Below are 23,699 nucleotides of genomic sequence, written 5' to 3'. Positions count from 1 at the left end.
CTGTCTTATGTGGTTTAGGTATTTTACATGTGGAAATCTTAGTGTGTATATATATTTGTGTGTATACACACACTACATATACACGTAAGGAAAACGAGTTTCTTTCTGTTTTCCTGTGAAGTTTCTTTCTAGGGAAGGCAACTATTTCTAGGTTTTTATAAGCTGATGGAACAGGCTTGTCAAATAGTCTTTATGAGAGAAGAAACAGGAAGATGGCTTGGTTTGCAGACAGAGGGTTATTGGGCAATTATGTTTTTTATAGAGCTGTTGTAGGACAAATCACGGGCCTGCTTTTGCCTTTGATGCTACGAGGCAGACGGCCCAATAAAGATCAGAACAAGGGAGGGCAAAGGGGGTCAGGGACAGAGCCTCCCCTTGGGGTCCCGCTTCTGCCTCAGCTCAGAAACCAGACACCCCTCCAGATGCACCGTAGCTTCCCTGTGACCCTCCTGAGGGGCTGTGCTGGGGAAACTGGGAGTGCTGGGAGTGCTCCCCCTGCACAGCCAGTTAGAGCTTCCCTGGGTGTTGGTGAGGGCAGCCCTCTGCCGTGTCCTGCCTCAGCCAAGCACGTGGTTTGCTCCAAATGTGTAAAAACCCATCACATAAACTCCAAAGAAACTTAGTCTGCACGGTAAAAACAAACACCTTAGTTGTGCAAGTGGCAAAACTCTGCCTGCATGTGTCCCTTTTTTGATATCTGTTTCCTTCCATACTGTCTGAACTCATCTCAGCCGTTCTCCAGCTTTCCACAATTAGGAAGAATTCCCCTCAAGGCAAGTTGTCCTATTGATTTTTATTTGATTTCACCTCCATCTGTAGCAGTTGTACTGGTCCCTGTGAGAGACAGAACCTTGGCTTACACAAACCACGAGTTCTTTATCTGTGCCAACTCTTCTCTACATTAACAGTGTTTAGTAGAATGGTGTGTTTATTTTCATGACAAGGAGTCACCACATGCCCATGGAGGGGACACTGGGGAAATCTCACCTCTGAAGTGTTCCTAATCTCCAAACATTTCTGCTGGCATTTAGGGATGTTTCAGTTGGGCAGTTCGTTCCAGATACAGAATAGATAAATAAATTAGAAATAAAAAGTGGTTGCATATTTTACATCATCTTTTCCTCATTATTCACAGCAGCACATGGTACAAACCTGAGCTGCTTCTGTTGTGCTTTTTTTTTCTTTGGGATGCTTTGATGGCATTAGTTAGGTGGAGATCATATCCAAACAAATGCTCTGAATATCTTTGAGAATATCCTGCTTTGCTCTCAGGGAGGTGGTGACTGGGAAAAGTGTCAGAGCACAGAATTGCAAGGGAAGGAGGTCTGTGGCTTCATCACCTGACCAAACCCTAGGAAACAGGTACCTGGGAAATGCTCTGGGCCATAGATCTGTTAGAACAAAGTTATTTCATAGAGTTAAAACTGGCTCTGTTCCTTATGAGACTGTTCCTGTGCTGCTGCCTGGCACAGACTTCCAAATTACCTATTTTGGTCACTGCCACCACTCTTTTCCTCCCAAGGGAAGTGTGTTGTAGCACTGAGTTTGGAGAGACCAGGAAGAGGGGACTGAGGGTGGGACAAACCACAGTGACACAAGTAGGTGCAGTGTACATACAACAGGGGAAATGGAAATAGTGTGCAAGCAGCACATTTTGACCCTTGGCTTTGTCTGCAAAGAGTATTGACCCCTTTCCATCCTCGGGCTCTCACAAAATTAGCTGCTCAGAATTAACTGAACTTAACTTTCACACTGCCACTCAATTTTGTATTTAATAAATCTTGTTTTTTACCTTCCTCCCCTCCCAGCATGCCACTGAGCCACTTGATTACCACTGGGAAGGGGAGGAATTTTATTTAATGAATAATAATGGCATTTAATGAAGCTCTCCAGTATTTGCTGTGTGTTTGTTAAACGCATGAGCAGTTCCAGAGAAATTAGAGCACTATCAAATGATTATTGGAACGCCAGTGGGATTAGCTAGGGAACACATGAGAGGTGTATAGATTGATCAGTTCTGCCTACTACATTTCTTGCTTTTAGTGTGACTGGTTTTCCTGCTTGATAAACCCATAACCTTTCTCTTTCCTCCACTATCAGTCATGGTTCAGCTTTGCCCAAGGTGTCTGCTGCTTATTTTTTTGAGGGGTCCTTCAAATGACTGTTTCCAAGTGTCTGCTATAAAACCAGAACATGACTGGCTGGTGTTCATTATTGTTGTTCACAAACCAACACCAACAATTAAGCCTCACTCTGCATTCTGGCAGATTAGGAAAGCTCTGAACCACAACGTAGAATTACCATCACATTCAGAGCCCTGTATCAGGGCTCTCTACAGGACATACAGGACTCTACTTTCTGTGCTCTTAAGATTCCTAACTACTTCAAAATATAAGATTTTATGGAAAAGTAAGTAAAGCTTTGTGCATAAGAAAGTAGAGGTTTGAGTCTCAGAAGCCCTTCTCAATATGAATATTGGAAATCTAATAGTCTAAAAGGTGGCCCAATACAGGGCTTAAATCTTTCCCTCCTAGAGCTGAGAAATCCCTATGTAGCCCATTAACTGAGCAGCAGGTCCCTGACAATCTGAAGAATTCCAAGAACTGTCCCTTAGGCCTCTTCCAGTGCAGTCATGGGCAAGAACCAACCAGAAGCACCCAGCACCGTGGCCGAGACATCCCAGAGCCTTAAATAACTGCACAGTCCCTGCCTGCTCCGTGCCTCTGCCCCCCGGCCACGCTTGACTCTGGAATTCACCTGCCTTTGGAAATCTGCACAGTTTCACCTGTGACAGCTCTGCTGACAACCAGGGCAGGTCAGAGCTTTCATCTGGGTGATGAACTGCCAGGCTGTCAGGGCGGGGAGGAGCCGTGCTGGGTGAGATGGGGTGGGGGCTGCGTCCTGACCCAGGAGAGCTGTACCTGCTCTCACCTCCCAGGGCGTACAGGACAGCAAGGGCATGTGCTCCCTCTCCCTTCCAAAGATGCAGATCCACATGGATATAGCAAACAGAGACATCCCTGAGTGCACACAGGGGCCAGGGAATTCCAGAACTTCAGAAAGATCCAGCTACCCCATTTGCCACGTGAGGGCCTCCCACACTGGGTGGTTAATTGGCAGGTAGGTTCTAGGAACCAATAGTGAAGTACAGTTATGTCTTTTCATCTGAATACCTGACTATGAAGCCATTATTTCCCCACAGCATGACTTGATCCACCTGACTTTTGGTTTGTTTTAGAAAGGGTCACCATAACAGTTCATTTTTCTGTGTGACACCACGTACAGAAGAGCATCGTGTGACTGAGGGATTTCTCCACATGTTCTCTTCCAGCTTCACTGGATCTGATCTTTGATAAGAGAAGGATCTTAGCTGGACATTTTGCTACCTACTCCCAAAAATGTGTCGTGGGTTGGGAAAGCCCTGCAGGACTGTGACCACCTGGATCAGCCCACTGAATTGGAACAGAGAAACACGAACCCATTAGCCCCTCACCACTCTCAGCTGGAAACAGTCACCAACAGAGAGACATCCTTGCCCTTCAGCTGCTTAGAAAGTACAAGATCTCCCACAATTAAGGCTCAATAATTAATTTAATTGGGGGTAGCATCTGAGAGCCAAATCAAGACATTAAAAAATCAGGTTCATATGGCACTGACTAAATTCTAAATTATTAATTTTGCTACTACAACGAAGCAAAAAGTTCTATATAATATTTTAAAAAAGAAACACTCCAACTCAAAGCAAAACAGATCTAGCTATTTCTTGGAGGAAGAAGAGAGTGGGCATTTTTAAGAAAAACAAACAAACAAAAAAAATCAAAGGTTATGTTGACAAAAGTACTTGCCAGTGCTGCTTTACTTGTCAGCCTCATACTGAAAGCAGCCAGCAGAGGATTTAGAAGGGCCCATTTCATTACCCCTTTCTGTCTGCAGTAAACTGAGCCCACATCTGAGTGGCCTGAACAGTGTACTACTGTTAGTCTTTCTTGTGCCTAGCCTTAATATTTTAAAAAATTAAAACAGAGCTAAACCTGAGCTTGAAAGCATCTCTCTATCCTCAAATATCCAACAGCCTTGTGTCGGTGCCTCAAGGAAGCAGCAAGACACAGGGTTAAGTCAAGAAGCAAATGGGTGCTTTTAAGCCAAGTTATTAATTCCAAGGATGAAGACTTTGTCAAGCCCTCAACTTTATTTTAACCCCTCCCTTCAGCTGAAGTCTTCTGTCATCTCCACATTAATTTCTGTCAACGTGTGGGGAATTCTGCCGAGAACTTTTCCCATCTTAACCCACCACAGATGCATTTTTCTGCAAACTTGTTGACTGTAGGGCTGCAGTCTCAAAGCAAAGGGAAAGGTGGGTTTCATTCCAGTGGAAGCCTGTTATGAGAACATCAGTCATCTAATTTGTAACACCCCCAATTCCTGTGGAGGACTGGGTTGGTAGAAGATTGCTTGATCCTCAGCAGCTTTCCATTTACATCCACTAATGACCACGGGAACAGACAGGATGCTGGGATGGCTTCAGCTGTGATCTGATCTAATTTGTCTCCACTCGTGTGATTTGATAGTGGCTCCAAGACACTGTCTCTGCAGTGAGAAGATTTACAAGGTGTGCCCAGTTTAAACAGCCTCAGTCAGGGCAGTTTGGGGCTGTGCTGCACGTAAATGCTTGATGGGAGGACAGAGACTTTGTTCAGCCAAAGTGACCGAGAGGCCTCTCGGGGCGAGTGCTCAGTGAGGAGCAAGTTCTTTTCTCTCTCCCTAGATTTAAGACACTGAGCTGTTAAGATCAGTTGCCTCAGGTTAGAATGTTTCTGGGTGATATAACAGGATACTGTTCTCCTGGGGAAAGTACCGTGTCTGACTAGTTAGTGCCTCCTTGCTGTTGGCGATTTATTTGTCACGGCAGGAGCCGGAATTCCCCTTTCCAGCTTTCCATCCTAGGCAAGGAAGGCAGCAGACTCTGGCTGTTTGTTGGGGTTTTGTTGCCTTTTTTTAAATAGTTTAATACCTTTAAAATAGATTTTTGCTCATTCATAACATACTCTGGTGCTTCTACACCTATGTATGCTTCCTCCCTCCCCATCCCCTCAAATGTACCAAGGAAGTTCACAAGTAAATTGCAATGTGCATGTGAATGCCAAGTGAGCAGTAAAATGCAAAAAACAGGACACAGCAAGGTGTTCTGGGCAAGTGTTGGTTGCAGAGAACCTGCTCTGACCAGTAAAAGGCAAACCTCAAGTACAGAATGGAGAAAATTGCTGTTTTGTACTTTTAGGTATCACAGGATACCCTCAATGAGCTCTTAAGTGCTTAAAATGTCACAAATAGAATCTTTGATGCATTTGGAGTCTCTCTGCTGTTCTGTTGGCACAATATACCCCTGCAGGACTGGCAGCAATGGCTCAGGGGCTAATTCCTGCATGGGGGGCCCTCTCTCATCACCTGGTCCTTGCATCAAGCTCCCTGAAACTTAGGAGGGATGGAATACAAGAGGAACACTGGAAAGTAGGAGGTATATCAAAGTGTTGGGAGGATCCTACACTAATGCTGTGGAGCAGCCTCTGGAAAGTACATATAGTTTAAACAGGATAGTGTGAAGGTCAGTATCAAGGTTGATATCAAAGTGCAGTCTTTCATATCCATTCTTCCATTAGCAAAGAAACAAAAAAATATGAACATTTCTTAAACCTTTTCTTGTTTTTTTTGCCTTTCTAATCGCCTTTAATTCAGGTCTTTCAGATACCATACCTGCTGTATTGGAGGAATCGAGACAAAAGTGCTTCAACTCTTCAGTTACCTGCTTTTCCTCCATCTCCCTCCTCTTGCCTCTAGGAGAAGTGAATTACACCACATCAAACACCCTCTTGCTATGGGGACAAAACTGAAGTGCACAAGGGCAACAGCAGGAAGGAAAAAGGAAGGGAAAGAATGTGATATTTACCCCATTGCAAAGTAAGCATGTTCAAAAAAGTCTGTGTTTTCCAGAAATGCACAATGTGAAGGTCACTCATCCTCTGCCCAGAGCATGGAGAGGGATCTCTGAATGCACTGAATGTCACTGAGCCCACTTACTTTACTCAAGTCTGACCAGCTCCCACATGCTTTATTTCCTTTCTTCAAGGCTTTTTAACAGACTGTGTGACTTCAAACCCCTGCCTTGGCCATCACTACCTGCCACCCAACAAGCAGTGCTTGCCCAGGTTTGTTCCACAGAACTGCCTCAGTGCCTTGCTACCCTGCTGTTTAGGGTTCTGTCACCAGACCCAGGAACTGATATGAAGAACATAGAGGTGGAAGAATCCTGATCTTAAGGCAGCCCACTCTTTCCCCAGCTAAAAGCATCAGAGGGGCTTTCCTCTCCTCTTTGTAGAAAGAACTGCAATCCCATTTCACCCTCCTGTTCAGGACTGCCTGCCTGTACCTGCTCCTCCTGCCTCTGCTGGTCTGCTCTGTGTGCTTGGAATGAAAGATTTTCCCTGCAAGCCACCCTGAACCTCTTCCCTGGCCTGTCAGACTTTTATCAGCACAGGTTCCTCTGGGCCACAGTGATTTACTGTCCTAATAGTGCTGTTCTTTGTCAGAGATTGTGATTGAAAAGCCTTCCCTTTGCAGCTCATAAGAATTCCCTTTCCCTCGTGCTCTTTTTTACCCTTCCTTCAAATATTGTTTTATGAGCCCACTGCTTGCTATCTGCCTGACACAGGAGCTGTGCCTCAGGGCAGCATTTTCTCACCTCTGTGCCAGAGGGCTGCTGCTTTGATGCTTGGTTTGAAGAGCTTGGAACAACTCCACGTGGGGTATCTACCCTGTCTCCCCAGGGCAACCTGCTCAGGTGAGGAGAGTTCCCTGTGTGGTTCAAACTGCCATTCTGGGCATTGCTTGTTTGGTTTGGAGTTGTTCTTTTTTTCCCCCCAGATATATAAAAAGAAAGGATTTGATATTTATCAGATGCTGGAAAATGGCAACATTAAAAGGAATGGGAAAATGCTTGTTACTCACTGCATGTACCTAAGTTAAACTTCAAATATTTGGGCACTTGGTTCCTAAGAGGCCAAGGCAGCAATCAGGGAAGGGGATTCTGGACTGCAGGATGCTTCCACAAAATAGAAAGAGACAGCTCTCTATTCACTAGTCCACAGCCTGAATTACTATTTGTCAAGATTCTTCCCAAACAGAAAGGGAGATGTTTTGGTCTCAAGCAAACCAGACATGCTACTGCTTTATTTTTATTAACAGTTTCCCATTAACTGCGGCATTTTTCTAAAATGTTCCATTCTATTTCTGCCTAGAAGTTCACATACTGAAAGTATGGCCATAACCTTTAAAAAAATCTGTCCTGGGATGCCTGGGATAAATGGACACTGAAAATGCTTTATATCTTCAATTCAAGCACAAATATAACAACAGACACACTCAACTGATGATATTTCAAGCACAAGGCAATGGAGATGTCCAGACTACTCACAATTCCACTCTAAATGGTTTTTTTTTCCTTATTTTCCATAGAGGCAGGCAAGTGGCTATTTCACTATTTATCTTCATGCTGTAAAAAATGTGTATTTTACCCTATCATTTTTCTCAAATGCATGTTATTATGTCAGTGTACACCTGAAAAGTGATTTGACAGCCCATCATGTCAGAACAAATTTTCAAGTGTCTATTAAAGGAGCCTGCTCTTAACACCATCACCCTTCAGCAGGGCTGCTTATTAATCATCATTCACACAAAAAGCTGTTTCCTTTGACTGGGCAACAAACACAAGAAAAAGAAGAGGGCAGAAAGGTGAAGATGCATAGATTCTTGGAGATTTAGTTAAGTGCAGTTGAAGCCTGCATGTCACCTCGAGATAGGATCTTGTCAAATTCCATACATTTTAAACAGAATTGCAGAGCCATCAACAGCAAGTGCTCCCAAGCAAATGCAGGTAGTGACGTAGATGCACAGGGTTATTAAACATCCTGCAGCACCTCTGTGAGTACAGGAGTGCTAAACCTGGCATCCCCTCCGAATTCCAGCTGTCCTTGTATTCTCTCCAGTAATGTCTCACTGAATTTCCAATGGGTTCATCATTCCTTGCCTTCTGGCCCGAGCTTTAAATTAAATTAAATGGCTGCCAATTTCTGCCCTGCAATGAAGTGGTGGGTAAATGCTACCCCTTGTTTGACCCAAACCAAACTGGGGTCCCTGCTGGGGCAGAAAACTGCTCCAGCTATTCTGTTGGATTTCTTGGTTCTTGAAAATGAAAGCAAATGTGGACTTTGCCCCTGACCCTGTGCTGGTACAAAGTCAAGGTATCACCCAGGTATCACATTTGCTGTTTTGCCCTGGAAATGTGCAGGTAAACAATGCAAGAGAAATGGTGCTGCCAGCCCAGGGAGCCCAGTGCAATAAACTCACATTCCAACTCCAGATTTAAGCTTTTATGTCAGAGCTGGCGATACTCAAAAGACTAAAAGACAAGACTACCAGTGATTTTTTTTCTGTGTTACATTTGGGTAAGTTACACATGCTCATTGTGAAGAGTTTAATTTACACTATAGATCACTCAGAAAAGCACAGTTCTTGGTTTGGGAAATAGCTGAATCCTGAAAGCAGGACCATGGAGCAGGATTAACCTTCCCTGCTGGAGAAACAGTGTCACTGAATGGCAGATTTGGAGGACTGAACAGCACAATGCTGACCAGAAAGAATGATTGTTCTGTGTTCATCATATTGATTCACCCCTCCAGACACCAGTATCTATCTTTCCAAGACATGAACACTGGAAAAACAGATGGTTTGTCTAAGAGATGGTTAGTCTAGGAATAAGAAAGTGCTTAACAGCAAGGAAACTGTTAGGCCAGCCTGAGCACATGTCTGTGAGCAACCTGACTGCCTTCTACCTGTGCTTACTGTTTGTAAAAGTAACCTTGAAAGCAAGTTACTTTGACTTCTGCTCTGTGATTAATTCCTGCACAGAACTGCTCAGAACATTACAAGGAGGCCATTTCTTGGATTACATTTTCCCATTGAAATCTACTATTACACTGAAGCCACCACTAATAAATACAAATATTAAAAAAAAAAAAACAAAACAACAAGAATTGGACTTTATGTTCAACCCCTGAATACCACAGTGAAGGCCAGCAGTTCTTTCCTCCTCTGGTGCAAAGTCACTTTACCACAGGAAAGAGTTGGCTCCCATGTATGGATCCTGTTCCACCTTGGCTCCTTAGATACATCCACACCTGCATGAGGAACAACAATTCCAGCACTTGTGTTGGCAGACTCACTGCCAGGCACCTGGACTGTCAGGTCAGAGGGTAGCACTTGATTTCTCCCAAACTTTGTTTGAGAAGAATCATTACATTTTAGTCCTGTAGGAATCACCCCTTTCCTTCCCTACCACCGCACAGCCACTCGAGAGCAGGGCCCCTTCACAAGGTACTGAATGAGTATCCAATACAAGAGCTGGTTCTTATACATTTCATGTAGCTTCTAAATTGAATTAAGAGCTTTTATTATCAGTGGAGTTTTTGTTCCTTCAAGTCAGATTTGCATTTGTTCTGTGCCTGCCAAGCGTTAGTGTGATCTGCCTGGAAGTGTTCAGCGTTAGTGATTTGGGTTGTGAGATAGGACTGCTTCCATGGCCTTCAGATGTGGCATTTCTCACCCTTTCCTGGATCTGAGCAGCACTTGAGAACCAGGACTTTAATTAACGATGGCATCTCAACCACTGCTGGTGGCTGCCACCTCAGAGCAAACAGCATCTCTGGTCACACTGACAGCAGAGGGGGAGGGAAAGAGAAGAGAGAAGGAGACCCATGAGTACAAAACTGCAAACCTGTCTCCCTGTTTTATTGTGTTTTGTCAGTTAGAAGTGAACTGTTTAGGCTTTAGGACTGCTTAATTCTCTTTAGGTTCCTAATTGTCGAACCAGCAGTTCAGCATTTCAGTCTCCTCTGCAGTTTTCACGTTGCTCGTGTCACAAGGGATGTCGCTCGTCAGCCGAGTGCCCACTGGCACAGGCACTGAGAGTGTCCAAAATGCCAGCTGCAATTAGGCACCGCTGGGGTGAAGCCCCACGGTCTGTGCGTGGTGAGAACAACTCCCCTCGCTGTGCACGAACCGGAGCCTACCAACCTCGGCAGCAGGAAAACCAGGAGGCTTTCCTCGGGTCCTCACACAGCACAGAGTCCCAGCACGCAGATTAAGCAACCCATGACCCCTCTGTGCATCCATCCACTGCTCACAGAGAGCAGAGGCAGGGCTAACCTCGCTGCTGTCCTCAGACATCTCCCCAAAATAATGGTCCACTCTGTGACTGTTGGCTCGGCAGCTTTGCTCCCCCTCTACTACCAGTCATATTCAAATTCAGGGACAGAATGGTTTTATTTAAACCCCCCTGCTGATCCAGCAGAACAACAGTCAAAAAAATAGTGCATCTTTGTCACTGGATCTCAGTGTCTTTTGCAAATGTCACAGAGCTGACACGGGTTTTACTTTTGTTTGTCACTGGGTACACAGACAATATGTGACTGGTGTCGTTTAGCACCAGGTTTGGCCTGTAAATCTAAACTGATGGAGGCTGAGGCAGCTAGCCCTCCCATTCCAGGGTGATGTCCTGCTCATCTGCATTTAGCTGGAGTCTGCAGAGCCAGCAGTTAAAGTTGCCATCCCTTTCCTTGCAAAGAAAGCACATTTGAGGGAAGTCTCTGTAATGCAATACACAACAACGGGCCCTTCTCGCTCTGGAATGGCCCAGGAGGCTCCTGCTCTGGTCCTCGGGGTTTATGTGGCATTTGAGTCACCACCTCTGGTGGCTTCAGGTGCCTGGTTGTGACATTCAGTGGCAGCACTTCATCCCAGCAAACAGGAGGTTTTGCTCCTCGCTGCAGACAGGTTTAGATCGTGCAGCTTTGCTTCCTTCAGGGCTGAAGGAGACAGAAGGCTGGAGCAATAAAATCCATTATATACATCTTTCTGTGTCTCCTGGTCATGAACTTCTAAGAAAAGGAACTAAGAGGATCTCTACTGAGAAAAGCACTGTAATTGTAGCTCCTGAGCACCACAGAGAGAAGATTGCCAAGGCAACCAGTCGTTCCACAGCAAGGGCAGAGGTGGTTAAGATGAGGTTGTTACAAACCCCTGCTGTGTGTAATCATATTAGTAAGCAACATTTTTAAAAGGCTCTTGTAAAAAATTGGACGGAGGGAAAAGGAAGGAGAGAAATTAATTTCCTCTATTTTTCTGCTTGCTCACTGATTGAGGTACAAGAGCAAATTATATGCATGCTCTGCACCTGAGGACACTTGGGGGCTGGCAGGGAAAAGCTGCTTTCTCCACAAACAATGCAGAGCCTCTGACAGAGGGCAGTGGGCTAGTTTTATCTGCAAAACATAGTTTTGTTTCTAATGTGTTTTGAAATATGAAGTCTGAACAAAAGTGTTCTTCTAATGCAGAAGCTGAAGTCTCAGCTGGTTTGGCTACAAATTGCATTCTTGGGGGATTGTTGGAAGTCAACGAGGTCTTTGTGAGTAGGATTTACTCATATGAGTATGTGATTTGGAGATCAGATCCCTAAAAATTAAAAGGGCATGTCCACAGCATCCTTCCATCAGCAGCAAACTCCTCTGAAGGAGATATTTCCATAGATTCCTCCATCCCTTTACTCCCAGCTACTTATCTGAGCTTCTAGAATTTGGCTGTACAGTGGCTGAATCATGGGCTGAAGCAGAGAATTTTATTTTTGGTTCAAAGTAACCTCTCCAGGCAGCTATTTCAGTGCTCCAGCCTGTTCTGCTGCCCCACAAACAGTTAACCAGCATAGCTGAAAGCCATGGCCATGAGCGGGTACTCCTAAATCAGAGCTACCCAAAAAAATCTGCCCTAATCCTTCACCAAATGACACTTGTCACCTTTCCAATTCCAGTGACCTCCCACTTAAACAAGGAATAATTCCTGCTTCACAAATTACTCTTCCCATTGTGTTTGCTTCTTTCTGTTTTGGTCATATTCAGTTGCTGGCTCCTGCTGAATTGTTTGCAAACCAGACTGGTGGCCCTCTAGACCCACTTGTGCAGATTCCAATGGCTCCTGTATTATGCAGCTAGATCTGCCTCCATCACATTTTCCACTCTCAGCCAGAAAGAAAACCCCACCCAAACAACTTTCAACTCCTCCTGCTGCAACACACAAGTTACTCAGTGGTACTTATGGCTTATTTTTCCTGCACAGGACACAGAGCATCACCCCCACATCCTGACATGAACGCTGTGCTCAACAGCACCAGAAGGAGGAGGATCAGATGGAATTGTGTTCCTCATCCTCTTGGTGACATGGGATTTACTGGATAAATCAATCCTCCATCCATTTCTCTGCCCACCTCTTGCTTACAAGGGTGGTGGTGTCTAAACTAGTTTTACTGGGGGAGGGGTTGCACACAGATAACCTCCCACCTGCCCCCCAGGAATGCCCCAATATTAGGGGTTTGGCAAGAAAAAAAGTCCTTCTCCAGCAAGTTGCATTGCCATGTGTGTCCTCTCATACAGGTGAGCATCCCAGGCATCAGGAGTGGGATTCCCCTGGGATTGCCCTCCAGTGATGCTCATATTGCCTAGTTCAGAGCAGCCACAGCAGGGCACAAACCAAATACATAACCTACAGCACCAAAAAACCCCTGAATTTCTCCTCATTTGTATGACCTGAAACCAAACAACTACAATTAGAACTTGCTGAAAAACTGAACCTAAAACTTTAGGGGGGAGCAGCTGGTAGCTGAAAAGCTGAAGCACCACAGCAGCCCATGCCTGTGGTATGAAATGTTGCCTTAGAATGTAGTGCCTCACATGTAATAAATATGATCCAGATCTTTGCTTTTCTGGCAATCAGCAGAGCTGATCTGTGTTCATACAGGTATCCAGTGGCAAACTCCAGAGCTTTCCTGCCTCTCCCTGATTCAGTGATGTCCCAGCTAAACACTAAATAACTAAAATTAGACTTCAGCTCATTCTTAAGCTTGTAAGTTTGAACTCTCTGTATGACACTCAAGGAACTGAAAAATAGTTCTTTAGTTACCCCAGGGCCCTTGAAGGACGTGGTTCTTCCACATACAGGATGACCAGGGATGTGGATGGCTCTCTTATGTAATATTCTGAACATATGGAAGGATCTTTGCTTGCCCTGCCATTCAAGTTTCACTTCAATATTGATATTTTAAGCCCTCATCCCTTCAAGGATCCTCAAAGTAATCGACCTATATTTATTTATTCAGCTCTTTTCCCCACTCCTTTCAGCAGAAAAATGAGTCCTGGTTTCACTGTTATCCCTCTCCTCCTTCTAAAAAAAAAATCTTTCCTGTTTCATACATCCCCCTCAGCCTGCCATACCTCATCTTTCCCACGAAGAATTTAGGTGTGGGGTCGTTTAGTTTTGGTGAGGAAGGATGCTTTTATGTCGAGATAGACAACTGCAGTTGAGGGTATTTAGGTTCTGCCCACAGGGCTTCTCACAGAGTGAGCAGCACACGGAGCAAGCCCCTGCTTGACTGGTGTGGCATTGCTAAAAAGATAGGGCTAATACTTCACTATTTCAAGGTGATGCAAAACTAGAGTGGTGCTTTTGAAATCATGCTGGAACAGCCTCTTCTCCCTCAAATAGAAGGTGCAATGGAGGCAGTGGTTTGTTGTTATTATGTATTTACCCAATCTCATCTAGATTTTACGTGTTTTTGCCCTGTGGTTATGTCAAATAGGCAAGAATACTGGAAATATGATTATATGCTATGAAGTAAATTGCTCTTATTTGCTGTTCTGTCCATAAAAGCTTCCTGCAGGAGCTCACAGGTAATTTTAGCTGTGTCAGAGAGGGTTTCACACACCAAGGAAAAGGTTTTCCTCGTCCCTGTCCTCATTGCCACCCCAGAGTGACTTGGGTGTCCAGCCAGGTCAGTAAGGAGGTGTCACCTGGGGTGACAGGTGATTAGCTAATCACAGCTAATTACTTTATATGAGCTGCACTTCCAAATTCACCTGTGCAAGCAGAAGCTCAGAGCTTGGCCAGACCCCTCTTGGAGACACAGTGGTTCTCCCTTCACTTGAAGCTGATGCAGCCAAGTTCCCTTCGGAGACCACTTCGGATCACTGTGTTGGACAAGGCTTTTTGCCAAACCAGAAAGAACAGAAACTATTTGTACCACAGCTGGGTGCCCAGGTTCTCTTTCCTGCAGCCTCAGGAAAATAACTGTGTGGCACTAAGGTCATCCAGTTGGTGCTGCCTGGGCTCTTCTGGAAGTGAGCCAGAGATCAGAGCCCTGCTTTCTGGCAGGCTTTTACCCCTGGAAAAGGGCAGGCCCCTCTGCTTTAGTCACTATGCTTTGCTTTACCCCAATTTTGACACAAATTGTGCCTAAGAATGCAGGAGAACTGAGAACTGCCTTGAACAAAGCTATCAGAGTCTTGCCTACTTTTCCAGGCTTTCCAATCCCAGTCTTACACGTGCTTCTGTAAGCCTGATGTGCATCCCAGTGGCTCGGACTGAGAGGACAAGACTCTCCTGCAAACCTGGTGTGATGGCTTTGGTTTGGCTCAGAGAGCTCAGGAGCTTGTCAGGGCTCCTCTTGGGGCTGAACACAGTCCAGGGAGCAAGGACTGGGAGACAAATCAACGTGCTCTACACACCAGCACAAAGCACTTCACCCAGATTATTCCAGAGGAAGAGTCTTAGGTTTATGCCAGTGAAATTTGACCATGAAATGGGAACCTCTTCCCTTTCCCTTAAACTTGAAACAGTGCAGATGGGGCTTTGGGTCATCAGGCCTGAGATGTTCAAACCTGTCTTTTTTCTCCCTCCAAAGCTCTACCTTCTGATGTCTCTCAGGTCAACCTTTATCTCCCCAAATACATTGTAGGAGCAAAAAAAGTTATTAAACTCCGGGGAGAAACTGGTTCCTTTCCTGCGAGACTTCGTTCCCGTTCCCTGTGAATGTCATTGTATCTGCTGTGTGCTGAGCAGGAAATGCATTATTGAAGCAGTTTCTCCTCCATAAACTGCTTTGCATCTGACTGTTTCATTGTAAATCCGTGGCCACAAAGTCAGGCCACCTTGGGATAACCCAACGTGAAACCTGACCTGATGAAAATGGTTCATGCCTCCCGGCCTGCATTGCAACCTGTGAGAAGGGCTTTTATTATTTATTCAAAACCTGTTTAAATCCCTCTCTTTCTGAAACAACCATTTTAAAAATATTAAAACACCACGGCTAAGCCGGGAGATTAAACAAGTTTAAACCTTATCATCGCAGGTGGGATATTAGTTGCAGCGAGGCGGGGAGGGATGGCAGGCTGCGCCGTAACTGGAGCCCCTCCGACTCGGTAACTAATCACCGAGAAAGCATTTGGGGAGGGAGGGGGAGAGCGGAGGAGGGAGCGAGACAAACAATGCGCCCGGGCTCCTGGCAACCCTCCCTGTTTACCATGGTGATGCACAAAAGGAAGAATGCCGCGCAGAGGAGCGGACCTGGGTCTGTCCCCGTAACACTTGCCCTACATTCGAGTGCTCCGGGAGGCTGAAAATGTGACCTTCAGATATTTTTTTTTTTCTCTGATGGGTGATGCTGCAGCTGGACAACACTGTTCCAAAGCTGGCAAAAAGCAGCAGATCTGCTTTTCTTCCATTACATATTTTTCTTTCAAATATTTAGCTGTCAATGCCTCTCTACCAGATCTCCACTCTTGTACTTATACTTTTTAAGGGCAGCCATATACAATCTTTCTGTGGGTTTTATTCACCCACAATTATAGCTTCATTGAAAATAATTGAATTAAACCCCATCAAACTGCAAAGTTTTCATGGAAGGGATGACTATTTAAAATATTTTCCTCTAACGAGAGTAAGATTTGCCAACAGGCCATTCCTGCTCTGAGGTACCATAACTTCCATTTTCTATTCAGGAATAGCTTATGAGAACAACTCCAGTGTCTCACAGCTGGATCAACCCTTTTCTTCTTTCCCCAGGGTTCTCCACAGCCACAGGCCTGTGTTTAGTCCCATGGTGCAGGAGGACCACAAGTGGAAGCACAGCCTGGTGAGCCCAGCAAGCAGATCCTAACCCCAAGACACAGATGTGCTGGACAGGAGAGCCCTGCCCTGCCCAACACTGTGGCAACAAAGGTGTTTATCAGTACCTGACCATCTGAGAGGTGAGAGAATCATTCAATGCCAAGAGAAATTACACTGGTTGCTTGCAATTTTAACCTCTTTTTGTCACCAGCATTGAAATGTATGGACTTGTTCCATTTCTAGGGCATCTTTACACACACAGTTCAGAGGATGCAATAGGAAAAAAAAGTGCAAATGAGGTTTTAGGGGCAGTAATCACACAGTGATATTTCAGAAATCCCAGTGCTCCATGAGAAGCTTCAGGAGGAAAATTTTAACACGTAAAAAACTCACTATGATCTAAAGAGTAGCTGAAGGCAAAAGAGATTGAAACCACAACACTACCTGTCCCTCGCTGTTGCTTCTGAAAAAAACCAAAAGCTAACACTCCCCCACACTCTGTCCAAGGAAGAAGGAAAGGTTTGGCAGCTGGGAGCTGGCTCACCTGGGCTGGACAGCTTTCACCTGGCCCTCACTGAGCAAAGTTCTAAGTGTACATTGGTTCATTTTAAACACAAACCTGTTTCTAACAGAAGAATTTGTGCTTTCACCGTGTACCACAGGTACTTAGGCAGGCAGGCACTGTGATTTGTATAAACCCAAATCATTAAACAGCCCTTGGCCACTGCTCAGAGTGAGACAAGTACCTGCCTGAGCTCTGTACTTGAATTCTTACAGGAGGAAACGGGGGGGCAAAGTTAATAGAAATCTCAGAGCACTAAAAATGCAAGTGAAACTCCTGGAAGGAGAACTCCTGAATGCTGCATCCAGAAACACTTAGGAGAAGGAATCTGCAAACAGTAAACAAGGTGCTTTGGTGGGGTCACTGGGGGTTGTGAAGGGCAGAAATACACTGTGAGAGATGGAGGGGGAAAATCCTCTAACCTTGGGTTGCTTGAGGCATTAATACAATTTTGGGTGGAAATTGTTAAAGAAACTCTTAATTGTGATTGGAGGAATACTCCAGCAAGACGTGGGAAAAGGTAGATTTCATTGGAGATTTCCATGAGATTCTCATGAGTAGCACAGAAGTGGAACACAGGGAGAATCCACATGGCTCACAGAGCATCCCAACATGTTGCCTCTTGGAGGATGGACTTTCTAGTCATGATGTGGCTCAGGTACATTTCCAACTACCAGCTCTGAAGGATTGGAGTGATTGCCCAGTGGTTTAGGATTTTGGTGGGTTTCTTGCTTTGTTTGGGGGATTTTTTTTACCTCCCTCCCTCTAAGTATTGTCTCTGCAGTGTAGGATGTTGGTTTTGGTTTGTTTTTCTGAGTGACTCAGGCAGCCCATCCACATTCAGTATTCCTATACACAGTTTAGTTTTGTGTGGGGGATAATCACCACTTCCTATCCCAGCTACATTAGTCTCTTCCCATGTACCAGCAGCATATAATTACAGTTTGGGATGCAAAACATGTTTAAAGCTTGATGCTAAAATATTCCTGCACAGAGACATACAGAAAACCTTTCCATCTGCTGTGTGTGGCTCTAAGTCACCACCCTACATTGTCCATTGGTGCCCAGTTTGTACTCAGAAAACACCCCAAGACCAACCAGTCCTGACCCCCTGTTGAACTGGGCAAGCATTTTTTGGAAGTACAAACCATCAATGGCCACAAACACAAGTGATACATAACTGTCTTATTAAAATCTAATGACACTTATGATGCCTTAAAATCATGGAATTAATGACATGGTCCACAAGATGTCTAACACTGCCTTCCACTCATGACACAGCCCCAATATTCTACAACAAGCACATCCCCAGTGAAAGCCTTATTTAAATGCATCTGCTTTAATAAGTAAAACAGTTCTTTATCAGGTCTCATCCGTATGCAAAACCTCTTTTTTTTTGTCAGACCGAGTCGGAAATCCCCCCGGTTTTGAACATTTATTAGGCTTTAATGCAGAGGTCGCCACACAGAAGGCAGCAGGGGCGGTAGAGTCCTCACAACCGACCGTGCCAGTGAGACCTGCCCGGGGCCCTCAACCTGTCCGAGCGGCACAGAGGAGGCCCGCAGCGCTCTGCTCCCAGCCCCTGGAGCTGCGGTGTCCCCCGAGCATCCCCGTCCCGCGCTGCCCTGTCCCGCCAGCCTTGGGCTGCGGCGACACCTCCCGGGAGCCGCCGGCACAGAACGGCCCCGGCTCCGCTCCCCCAGCGCTCCAGCCACCGTTCCCAAACAGCCCGCGGGTTTCTGACAGCGGGGACAGCGACTTCTCTCCTACTCGACATTCGTGTTATTCGTTCCTCACAGAGGCAGCCCTTTGTTTTACTATCAGGACGCGCAACACCAATATAAGATCATAGGAGACGAGACTGTAAGCTCTTTGCTACACAAGGGAGCTGGAATCTAACTGGCAAGTGGGTGAAAAATGCTTAAATAGCGGTAATTAAGAGCCCCATTACTTCTTAACCCAGTGCAGAATTGTCAAAAGCCCAGAATATTTGCCCGTACAGACAAACACTGGCAGTGGATAATAGGAATAAATAAGTACAAGCACACACTGGGAACATCCTTAAGTCCCAGTTCAGCCCAAACACTCTCCCGAATTATGCAAAACCTTTTTTTCTGGTTATGACCTTTGAAAGGTTATATGTGAGAATGCAAGATGCCCTTTGAAAATTCACTTGTAAATCACTTCCACACCAGCCCTGTGTACATTCCAGTTAATGGTGTCTGTTTTGCTCTAATGGGGACTGAGATTTTAAGGCCCCTGTCAGAGGCAGAAGCTCCCAAATTCTAAGCAGCAAGGAAGAAGATGAAGTGTCTTTATCTTCCTATTGATGACTTGGGCTGCACTTAGTGAAAGAAAAAAAACACCCTCCATAGCTCCTGAATCACATCCTAAAGGGAAGTCAATCCTTCTCCAGGGGGAACAGCCTGGTGGCTCCAGCAGCTCAGAAACCTCACAGTCCCAGTTGGCTCTGTGGGGGAACTCCAGTATTTGTACCCCAACACAAATGTAGGGGTGCACAAGGACCCTACTGAGGTCCCTTTGGAAACAGGCCCTGGGATTTCACACAGGCTCAAGGTGTGGGGAAACTGGCTGCTGAGAACAGCAAACAGCACTGACCCCTCCTGTCAGCTCAGTCACATCCTCTGCCCCCTCAGCACCACATTTCACCCAGGAATGCTTCCAGCTACTCTTCAGTGACGAATATGGAGCAGCATCATTACATTCAGACACAGAAAGCAGATTAAAGCTTCTGAAGTCAAGCTGAAATGGGATTCTGAAGTGTTTTGCAAGCTTGGGCCTGTGCTGTCAGTGAGCACAGGACAGGACAGTATCTGGCCACTCTCACTACCTTTATCCCAGAAATGAGTGTTCCTAGATGCTTGCTTTTCAGTCTCAGCTCTCCTCCATAAGGGTTTTTTCCCCCCTCCTTAACAGAATGGCACAGTCTTCAGCCTCCTCCCCTGGTTCCCATCTTCTTTGGAAAATAAACAGCTCTGATTGTTGTGCACTTGAGATTATGAAAACATCAAGTCCATTAGTATTTGGCAAAGTGCTCTCTCATTTCCTTCTGATGTAATAATTGAGAGAGAGGGAGCGGAGACTGCAAAGATAGCACAAGGCACGAGTTAATGACCTTCTCACATGTACGTGTGGGCTCTTTTACAGGGAGCCTTTTCCAAGCCCCATCTCGCCTCCACTCATACTGTTGCAGCTGAAACACTGCTTCAATGTGGCTTTTATTATTTGATCTGCTGTCCCTTGGCCAGCCTTCAGAGGCAGCTAAATGGCAGGCAGGTGTGGGGGGCTGAGAGACAAAAAGCAAATGGAGCTAATGCTTCAGCAGCCCCACTGCACACAGGCCTTCAGCCCCAGGCCCCACGGGCAAATGCCACTGTTGCCCATTTCTTGTTGCCTGATTTGGTTTCACTTACACATTTAAGTCAAGGAGGGGAATGTGTTCTACTTCACTTTCTGAGAGGGATTCTTTGGAAGACTTGAAGGCCTGATAAAAATCAGGACGTGGGTGGAATGAGTGTAGAAAGAGATCAACTGTTGAAAGAAAATTAACTGAGGTCAATGGTTGCTACTCTATAAAGTATTGGACTGGCCACCCACTTATTAGACTGCCAAATTTGTGTCTACTTTAGGTGCCTAGAGCCAAATTAGAGTGGGATAAATTCCATGGGTGGGTATAGTGTTCCCTGCTGGCTTTCTAGGGACTCGACTTTAGTCTTTTGAAGTGCTGCTAGAAACCTCCAGAAATGTGTAGCTTTCCACACTAGCTTAACTGGAACCTGAGCCAAAAATCTCATCTCATTTAAAAAAATAATCTTAATTTGACAGCTCAGGTTTTGGGGAAATAAAGATTACCCTGTGCCAAGTGCTCTCATTTGAGGGCCAAAAGGTGATGATGTAGATACTAATCCTCCCCCCAACCCCAAATCCCAGTCCCTCCCTGTACCAGGTATCCCTGCTCCCATTGGATTCACAGTAGTCAGCAGCCTGGAAAGAGGAAGCACATGTGGGATCACAAGCAGACCTCAGTGAGGTGCTCCCTCCTGGAGGTGAAGGCTTCTGCCAAGGCTGCCCAGGCTGGATGGAGCTCTGAGCAACCTGGGCCAGTGGAAGGTGTCCTGCCAGTGGCTGGGGGTTGGAATGAGAGGAGCTTTAAGATCCCTTCCAGCCCAAACCATCCTGTGATCACAGATTACTGGTGTCTGTTAAATATGGGCAGCAGTGCCAGAAGGTCCCACACTTCCTTGGTGCCTAGAGAAGGAATCCTTCCCCTTTCCCCCCTACAAGGGTGTGCAGACCCCTTTTCCACCTGTGTCTGGAAGCTGCAGAGTTAGGCAGGTTAGATGGATGTATTCCAAGTCCCAGCAGGGTTTGGGCTCCCCCTGTTTTGCCACCCTGGACTTAACATGTTCCCAGGTAACTCAGAGCAGCAGCATTGTTCAGGGGGATCACTTTTACCATCTTTTCACCTCCAATTCCTAAAAGGAAGTGACGAATGGATTACAGGACTGATCTGTCCCAGAAGACACATAATTTTGGAAAGGGCCTTTAGAAGGGACCCCTGCTCTTTCCAGGGCTATGTAACAGTCCTGATCTGCCAATCTAATATACTCTTATATTTAATCATGAAAAACTTCATATCAGAAGAAAATGGTCTTTTTCCAGAGCTCGCTGCAAGTTGTTTCCTTCCTCCCTGCTCATTTCCTCCCCTCATATTTTATACATGCAAAGGCATATACATTCCTACTCCTTTCTGCCATACTTCCATGGCTTCAGTTTTGATTTCATTGATTGCACACACCAGTGTCTGCAGAGCTGCCTTAAGTAAGTCGGATCCGCTGGGAATTCAAGGTGAATACATTTTTCTCCTGCAGATACATTGTTTTAGTTAAAAGCCACTCCGGCTGCTCCATAACAAAACCAGACACAGTGGGCCCCATTGTCCGGCTCTTGGCCCAGGGAGCACGTATGGATTAAGTGATGAATTGCAAAAAGGGCCTAAAAGCCAAGCTGTAACTTCACAAAAAGGCCATTAAAGGTGAGCGCTGTCAGTAAAGTGCCCATTCAGAAGGGCTTTTATGACCCTCGCTCTTCCAGAGACGTTCAGGAGCTGCAAATCGTTCAGGCTCCCAGACTCTGCTGCCCAAGTGACAGATCCTCGGCTGAACTTGGCCGGGAGAGCTGCAGGGATGGTGGTTGGAGCACTGTCACTGCCTACCCGCAAGCTGGGGAGGGAAAGGAACACCTTGATCCTAATCAAAGACAAGTCAGCACTGAAACCTCAACGTGGAAAAATTAGGGGATAAAACCCAACCAAGCCAAACCAACAGAAAATGAAAGCACATATTTTTTTGCCTAAACCTCACCTCCATTAATTCTGCATAAAATCTAATCATGTCTCCTGCTATACATCCCTTTATACAGCTTTCAGTGCATCTCTCAAGCATTGCAGAACGCCAAGTGCTTCACGGGTTTGTGGTTATTCGAGGGGAGGCACTCAAAGCATGTCAGAACCACAGAATAGGTGTCAAGTAGGACAGAAGATGTCCTGTCACAGCACTCAGGGTTGGCCTCTCTCTCCTGTCTCCCTGCCATGCAGGCAGCACTGCTGTCACTAAGTGCATCACCAGCCCTTCAGCAAGTCCTTCCTAGCAACAAAGTTTTTACTAGAAAATTCAATCTATTACTGAAAATTTCTACCTACTACTGAAATTTCAGTCTCTTAAGGATGAAGAACAAATACTTATCCCAAGAGCTGATTTTCTTACAGTGAAGATAAGAAAAGAGAGCACAGAGAACAGTAACAAACATAGGCCTGTGAATCAAAGTTTAGCTCACCACTACTGATTAAGCTTTTCAGACTTCCTGAGCAATAGAAATTAGAGCAATATCTGCTATTGCTTGTAAGATGGGGGTATAGACAATGTAAATTATTTTTTGAGCTCCTTCTGGAGAGATACAAGCAGTCACTACAGCCTGTTATAAAACAACCCAACACAAACCTGACCACATTCACAGCCAAATTCAAACCTAACCTGTGCAGCCAGAGAACTGCAACCCAACCAGAACAAGAACATGTCCTCAAAACAGCCAACACCAGGCAAAAAACCCCAGCAGCTTGCCAGGAAACATCTTTATCTGCACATGTCCTTCCAAATAAAGACACGAAATAAACCAAACCACCAGGGAGCACAGCAGAAAAAACACCAACACAGCAACACATACACAAAGTTTATCATTACAAAAGAAGTCCTCTTACCTTGCAGGCTTCTGTAGGTGGAGAGTGACCCCAGGGGTTGGTAACAGCTCCTGAAACAGCTTGGAAACCTCCAAACATCTTTTCAAAAAAAACAACCAAACAAAAAAAGCCTACAGGCTCTCCATGAAGGTCTTATATGAGGCTTCTGTAGGTAGGAAGGAGGGCGGGTGGGTGCATCTCTGTCACCTGTGGGGACCTGGAAGGCTGCTGGGATTGGTCAGCAGGAGACACAGGTGGGAATTCAGGGCTGGCTGAGGGCAGAGACAGGTGAAAGCACTGAATTAATCAAGTTCTGTAACAATTGAATAACTGAAGGGGGCTGAGCTTTGCCCTCATGGGGCTGGTTTACTATGGCAGCCTGTCCACACTGTGCCAGCAGTCCAGGAGCCCTTGGGAAGGCCCAGGATACCTGCTGGTTGTGGAGTTATGGGAAGTCTTCCAAGAGTACCAAAAATGGCTTTTTGCTTTCCTGTAAAATGCAAGATTCTTAGAAGTTGACATAAAGACACTTTGAATCCCCCAGTGGTTTGGGTTGGAAGGGACCTTAAAGATCATTTCATCCCACCCCCTGCCATGGGCAGGGACACCTTCCACCAGCCCAGGTTGCTCCAAGCCCCGTCCAACCTGGCCTTGGACACTTCCAGGGATCCAGGGGCAGCCACAGCTTCTCTGGGCAACCTGGGCCAGGGCCTCCCCACCCTCACAGCCTGGAATTCCTTCCCAATCTCCCATCTCTCCCTGCCCTCTGGCACTGGGAAGCCATTCCCTGTGTCCTGTCCCTCCATCCCTTGTCCCCAGTCCCTCTCCAGCTCTCCTGGA

The 23,699-nt window shown here is 45.8% G+C and overlaps 1 long non-coding RNA gene across 2 annotated transcripts in view; it reads left to right on the top strand.

The window, feature by feature from the left end:
- LOC135423940 (uncharacterized) overlaps positions 1-23,699 on the top strand; it is a 61,432-nt gene that overhangs the window by 20,109 nt on the left and 17,624 nt on the right. For both annotated transcript variants that reach the window (XR_010435025.1, XR_010435024.1), the window contains exon 3: positions 15,997-16,181. This is a non-coding gene — a long non-coding RNA (uncharacterized LOC135423940). The remainder of the gene's footprint in view (positions 1-15,996; positions 16,182-23,699) is intronic.

This window comes from Pseudopipra pipra, chromosome 18 (assembly GCF_036250125.1).
Source record: "Pseudopipra pipra isolate bDixPip1 chromosome 18, bDixPip1.hap1, whole genome shotgun sequence".
NCBI lineage: Eukaryota > Metazoa > Chordata > Aves > Passeriformes > Pipridae > Pseudopipra > Pseudopipra pipra.
The sequence above is the reverse complement of the archived record's forward strand: the minus strand, read 5'-3'. Positions and strand labels throughout refer to the sequence as shown.